The sequence below is a fragment of the Leucoraja erinacea genome, chromosome 2 (assembly GCF_028641065.1).
Source record: "Leucoraja erinacea ecotype New England chromosome 2, Leri_hhj_1, whole genome shotgun sequence".
NCBI lineage: Eukaryota > Metazoa > Chordata > Chondrichthyes > Rajiformes > Rajidae > Leucoraja > Leucoraja erinaceus.
In genome coordinates this window covers 78,105,065-78,112,228 of record NC_073378.1, presented here as the reverse complement: position 1 = coordinate 78,112,228, position 7,164 = coordinate 78,105,065, and the positions used below count along the sequence as shown (strand labels likewise).

The window sequence follows — 7,164 nt, the reverse complement described above, 5'->3', positions numbered from 1 at the left end:
ACCAAGTGACAATAGCTGATTAGGCTTTTTTTTCAAGGAGTAGGAACAAGCTTGTTATGCAATTTCTGGTCTGTAATTTGACACAATTGACTTATGTCTACTTAATTTATATTGAAATATTTATATCATATTTTTTAAAGTCATTATCTCTTTTTGATTGACTTTTCCCCGAAACAAAATAGTATCTCAAACCAAAATGTGACATTACAATTTCATTGCAAGAATAAAATCTCGCATATTTAATTTTTTAAATATTTATTCGACATGTTCCTTCCAACCAACTTACTACACAAGAACAAATCATCCTTTGACCATTGATATGGTCTTATATGCAAATATTAATTACTTGCACATTACCAAAGAGCAAACAGTGCAGATAAAACCATACACTGGTAAGGAAAGAGAAGGCAAAAGAGTGCAAAATAAAATATTTCTGTGTAATTTAAATTGTTAAATGGTTTGCAGTTTTTTTCATGCTGCTGACGATTCTTGAAATTGGGAATGAGGATATGGCTGGTTATGGCGTTTGCAATAGCAAATAACCTGTAACATTCTTACTGGGAAGCTAGGCCATTGAGGTTAGTCTTAAACATTAGGAACCCCTCGCATGGCCGTCCGAAGGGGGGGTGTGCGTTGGGTGCGACCGCATCCCCCTTTTTCCCCCCAGAGTAAGAAAAAATCCCGAGAAAATTAAAAAAAATATATCAGAGCGCAATCAGCGTTTCCACTTTGACAGAAACCACCCGAAATTCTGGTTCCAGCCCGCTGGATGATTTGGGTGAAAAAAAATGCGACAATCCGTGCCTGCACAGTTGGGGAAGTGACGCAAAATTACCCCGTCTCTCCACGCATCTTCAGTGGGCCCGGGCGGGATCACACTGCCATTTGCACTCCACATATTCAGCTCGATGCCTTGTGTCTACTCCAGGTAAGTAGTAGAATATTGCGTTGCAGGAGGGGGAGTCTACACATGAGGGGGTCTAATCCGGTCCATGAGATGATTTAGAAACAAAAGGGAGTGCCCATTTCTCCTGGCCCGGGGATGGGTGGTGCATGCACGCAGTGTTTGCAAGCCGGAGCCTGGCCAATGGCCAGCGATGGGAGACCGTTCTCCCGCTGGAAATCCTAGGTCCGTGACCCTTACATCAGTTACAGAGAAATTAATGGAGAAGATTCTGAGGGCCAGAATTTACTCACAATTGGAAAATGCATACTTAGCATGGCTTTATGCAGGATAAAACTTGCGTTTTTAAGGAGGTTACAAAGATGATTGAGGTTAGGGCAGTGAATGTTGTTTATGTGGACTTTAGCAAAGCATTCAACAAGATCCCCCATGGTAAACTGATTGAGAAAATTAAGGCATGTGGGACATTGAGATTTGGTAGATTAGGTTCAAATTTGGCTTAGCCATATAAGACAGAAGGTATTGGTGGAGGGGTTTTATTGTAACTGCAAGTCAGTGGTCAGTGGTGTTTCACAATGATGAGTGCTGGTGTCTCTGTTCGTGATATATAATGATTGAGGAAAGTATAGGTACACTGGTTATCAAGTTTGCAAACAGCACAAGTTGGATTTGAGGATAATGAGAAAGGTTATTAAAGGAAGCATCAGGATTTGGATGTATTTGAAATATGGTTGGAGAAAGTGCAGATTTTCAGATAAATTGCAAATAGTCAATCTTATCTGCTGTTTGAGGGCTCACTCAATTCTTTCTGTATAATTTTCCTCTTTAATTCACAAGCAGCCCTATATAGCTGCTTCACATTGACAATCTATCATTGTTAAGTGCTGGTGTCTGGCACTGCTCCTTGCATTATCTCTGCTGATGAGTTGATCCACCTGCTTGAAAGCAATGATAGACTGAAGAATATACCAGACTATGATGTTGCAGATTGCGCTGTTGCTGATGGTCCAAAACATCTCACAGATCATTGAATTTGAGTTATCAGATCTGATTGAGTCTATCCAACTTTATACAATCGTACAGCCTTGTATCCACTGAGAATGTCCTGTGTGAAGACAGAACTTTGTTTCCACAACAATCTGGTGGTCACTTCCTTCCATCTCTGATTTCTACCATCATATCAGAGCTGTACAGCATGGCAAAAGGCCCATGCACAACACGTCCATGCCCGTCAAGATGCTCAAATGACCTAGTCCCACTTACCTACACCTGGCCTATAACCCTCCAAACATTTCCTATCAATGCGCCTGCCCAAATATTGTGTAATGTCATAATTGTACAAATTTCTACTTCTAGTGGCAGCTTGTTCCATGGACACCCAACGCTCTGTGAAAAGCTTAGCCCTTGGGTCCTAATTAATTATTTACCCTTTCAGATTAAACCCATGGCCTTCTGTTTTTGATTCCCCTACCTTGTGGAAAAGACTGTGCCTATTCACCTCATCTACGCCTCTCTTGGTTGTATATCTCTTAGATCACCACTCAGCCTATACACCAAGAAAAAAAATGTTCCATCCTATCCAGTGATTCATTTAACTCAAATCCTCCAAACAGTAATACCCACAAATCTTGTTTGCATCAGTTCCAGTTTAACGACATCCTTCCTATAGCAGGGCAACCAGAAATGTGCACTGTGCTCCAAATATGGCCCCAGCAACCTCTCCGACAGCTGTAACATGTCATCACCATCAAACAAACCTAACCAGTCTTGCAGGGGAAGCAATGTTCACTTGCGCTGCTATCAATTTAGTGTATTATATTTAGTACTTAATGAGTCTCCAATATTCTATTTGATTTCGTAAGTGATAGGAGAAAATTCGGCCTATCAAGTGTACTACTCCGTCATTCAATCAGGGTTGATCTATCTTTCCTTTCTAATGCCATTCTCCTGCCTTTTCCTCATAAAGCCTGACATCTCTACGTAACTTCTCCAAATGTCTTTAGTGTGCTTCTGGAAAATCTCTCTTACCATCTCTATGAAGACTTGCTTTTCACAATACAAAATCTTTGGTGACTGCATGTTCCCATGTTCTTTTAATCATATTTTTCAAATCTAATTAATTTCTTGCAAGGTGGCCAACACTTGTCGCAGAGCGCTGTGCACCCAACCCCATACAGGACTGCACACATATGTGGATGCCTGCACATACACACTTCAAGTAGTGCACCTTTTAAGTTTATGCTCACTGAAACTGCCAGCAAGTATTAGTACTGCACGCTCTGCTTGCACCCAGTCAACACCATGGACGCCATTTGTAGAAACAGGGATTATAACAATAACAGGGTTTGCAAAGTTGCAATTGCTGTATTCTGATGAATTACCCTTCCTGGCATCCATGCTAGGTTTGGAAGAATATCCAATTCAGACCTGATAATTTTTTGCCCTTTATCCTAATAAGGATTTAAAAATATTCCAGCCTTCACTAAAACCAGATTTTGTCGGAAATAATGTTCCAATGCATCACCATATCATTATTAATGTTTGTAATGTTGGCTGCCCTCTTCTACAACTCGATAATACAGCTTCAAAGCTTCGCTCTACAGGAAGTGGATGGATTTGTTGAGAGAAATGTAGAACAAACAAGTTAATGCATCTAATATGGTGTCATGCTTTCAGCGTTGAAGATATATATAACATAACTTTAGATATCGGGCTTTTAAGTTGATAGACGGCATGTAAATTGTGACCTACATGCCTACAAAAAAGGGCGGCATAGTGGCGCAGCGGTAGAGTTGCTGCCATTTTCCGGAAGTGGCGGCGCTGTTGAACGGTGCGGCTCGCCAGCAGTCCGTCTGTTTTTACTTTTTTTTTTTTTTTTTTTTTTTTTTTGTCTTGTTTAGTTAAATTTTTAGTTATTAGGCTGTGCTATGTGTGGGGGGGGGAGGGCTGAAACAGGGCTTTCTGTCTCTCCCTTCGGGGGAATGCGACTTTTTCTTGTCGTATCCCCCTTCTCTGCCTCCGTCTGCGCTGAGGCCTAATGGCGGAGCTGGCGGCCTCCAACCTGCGACCGACCTCGAGGCTCTGGAGGCAGAGCCAGCCAGGACTCACCAACGCGAGGCTGGCCATCTTCAAGCTGTGGCGGCGTTCAGGCGCTCCAGTGGCAGCGGCACGACTCGGAGCTCTGGTGAGGGCGGCCTGGTGCGGGGCTGGGACGGTGCTGGCTGAGATGCTCCAGTGGCAGTGGCACGACTTGGGGCTGGGACGGTGCTCCCGTGAGGGCGGCCCGGCGTGGGGCTGAGACGGTGCTCCGGTGGCTGAAGCGGTGTTCTGGCGGCGGTGACCTGAATCCGGGTCTCGGCCACGGGCCAGTGGACGACATCGTCGGGAGCTCGCAGGTCACAGGCTGGTGCCTGTTTTCCAGAGCTCCCGCTGCATCCGCTGGACTGGAGGGCGGCAGCTATGACCACCCCGGGCCGCGGAGCTTTAACTGGCCCACTCGCGGAGCTCGGTGAGCCGCGGGACTGATTACCATCGCCCGGTGAGGTATCGCCTCAGCGCAGAGGGAGAAGAAGAGGGAAGAGACAGTAACCCTAGGATTTTTGCCTCCATCACAGTGAGGAGGTGCCTGGTGAACTTACTGTGGTGGATGTTAATTTGTGTTTATTGTGTGTTTTGTTGTTTATTATTACATGTATGGCTGCAGGCAGCGACATTTTGTTCAGACCGAAAGGTCTGAATGACAAATAAAGGATCTAAGTCTAAGTCTAATTCTTACAGCGCTTACAGTTCTGAAGACCTGGGTTCGATCCTGCCTATGGGCGCTTGCCTGTACAGAGTTTCTACGTTCTCCACGTGACCGCGTGTGTTTTCTCGGAGATCTTCAGTTTCCTCCCACGGCCGAAAGACATATAGGTTTGTAGGTTAATTGGATTGGTATAGTGTAAAATTGTCCCTAGTGTGTGTGGGATAGTGTTAATGTGCGTGGATCGCTGGTGGGTTCAGATACGGTGGGCTGAAGGGCCCGTTTCTGTTCTGTATCTCTAAATTAAACTAAATTGATATCAGGAGAACATGAAGTGCATTCTCAATCTGAGTTTGTACATTAATACTTTAGACTGTATAAAATGGGGAAAAATGCTACTATCTGAATATTTTTGCACTTTGACTGCATGCAACAAACTCCACACTCCAAACATTTCTAAGAATGGCAAAAATGTTTTAAAGTCCTCAATCTAATATGGATTTTTAGCTATGTTCTTTTCCTCTGTATCCTTATTTTGTGTTTAGGTGGTTTGTCCAGCATTATCTGCAAGAGTCATTTGAGTAAAATGTATCCTGGCGTGTTTGGTTTGATTGAACAATTGAGAAGTGACTCCCCTTCAATTGCAAGGCAACTCTTTGGTCTGTCCACACTTCTCCAGGCCCTCAAACTGAAGAACATTGAAACACATGGTAAACTGACACAATATGGTGCACTTGTGCTGATCCCAATTAAGGTTTTAGGTAAGGGGATTTTTACTTGCATGTGACTGGTATGGGATTGCGTGTCCATGCAGACAATTCCAGACCCTTGACACAATCTTGTACAATAAGCAGATTGGGACTGCTGCTTTACAAACTACTGACATGGCAGAAGTTTGCACAGGTCAGCTAGTTCTTAGCACTTGAATCTTGAAATTGCAAATGATTATTGTGACTAATAGTTATTTTGTAGAGAAATCATTGGGTCCACAAGATTTGTAAGTCCTGGTGATTTTGCTACTGCCACTTCTATACTCATTTTAAACTCATTAGTTCTGCATTTGAGTTACAGAAAATGGAATATATTCACATTTGGGTTGTCTATAATTAACCTCATAAGAAACAATTACAAAGCCAATAAGTTCAAATTAAGTGTGGGAAGAAACTGCAGCTGCTGGTTTAAACTGAAGATAGACAAAAAAAAGCTGGAGTAACTCAGTGGGTCAGGTGATGTGAGTTACTCCAGCTTTTAGTGTTTATTTCAAATTCAAATAAAGATTAGAACCATTTTCTTCTCAAAGTAGATTTGATGTTTTTTTCTTCTGCAGTCATAGTCAAACAGTGTGGGAACAGGCCCTTTTGCCCAACTTCCCACACCCACCAACATGCCCCATCTGTGTTAGTCCCACTTGCCTGAGTTTGGCCCCTATCCCTCTGAACCTGTCCTATCCATGTACCCGTCTAATTGCTTCTTAAATATTGCAATAATCCCTGCCTCAACTACTTCGTCTGGCAGTTCTGTCCAGGCATCCACCACCCTATGTCTGAAAAAGTTACCCCTCAGATTCTTATAAAATCTTTCCCCTTTCACGTTACACCTATGCTCTCTGGTTCTTGATGCCCCTATTCTGGCAAGAGACTCTGACCGTCCACCCAATGTATTCCTCTCATGATTTTATACACTGTAAGATCACCCCTCATCCTCTTGTACTTAGGGAATAGAGTCCAACCTCTCCCTATTGCTCAGACCCTCGAGTTCGGGCAACATCCTTGTCAATCTTTTCTGCACCCATTCCAACACAACAACATCTTTCCTAAAACATGGTACCCAGAACTGAACACGATACTATTAATGCAGCCTCACCAACGCCTTATATAACTGCAACCTGACCTCACAACTTCATTTAGACCACCCCATCTAACTGTCATGCCGCCTTCAAGTCATTCTTCAATTTGTTCAAATACTTTAGTCTCAATACTACAATTCAGTCAATACCTTAGTCTTAATACTTTAAGCCTTTGACGTTGAAGACGATTTCCCATTATATAGTGGGAATATAAATCATATGTTGTGGTCCTCGCTGAGAACCATCAGCTTTGACACTGTTGTATTCTTGCACTTTGGCATTGAAATAGCAACATAGATTTTAATGATGAGTCTTCGGAGCAGCTTGAACCCACACTTTTCTCAGTAATACGGGTGTTGTCACTAACACAATTTATCCAGTTGTGAAGGCAAATAAATATCAAATACAATTCGATTTTTGTTTGTAAGGCAGAGGCATTTCAATTATTTTTTTCTTTATCATATTGATTCTCACAGAAAGGTTGTAGAAAGTGATATATTTTATAATGATACCTTTCACCCAAATTATTTGGCTTCCATTTTAATATTGTATTTTGAACGTTAATTTAGTTTAATCTTCAGCTCTCTCAAAGTAATCAGTAATGAATACCAATTACATTCCAAAGGACAAGTATCACAAAGACCAGAAATTAATTTAAAAAGTAAAACTATT

At 42.3% G+C, this 7,164-nt stretch overlaps 1 long non-coding RNA gene across 2 annotated transcripts in view; it reads left to right on the top strand.

The window, feature by feature from the left end:
* The first annotated feature begins 287 nt into the window (after positions 1-287).
* LOC129711443 (uncharacterized) overlaps positions 288-7,164 on the top strand; it is a 31,881-nt gene continuing 25,004 nt past the window's right edge. For both annotated transcript variants that reach the window (XR_008725849.1, XR_008725848.1), the window contains exons 1-2: positions 288-928; positions 4,682-4,816. This is a non-coding gene — a long non-coding RNA (uncharacterized LOC129711443). The remainder of the gene's footprint in view (positions 929-4,681; positions 4,817-7,164) is intronic.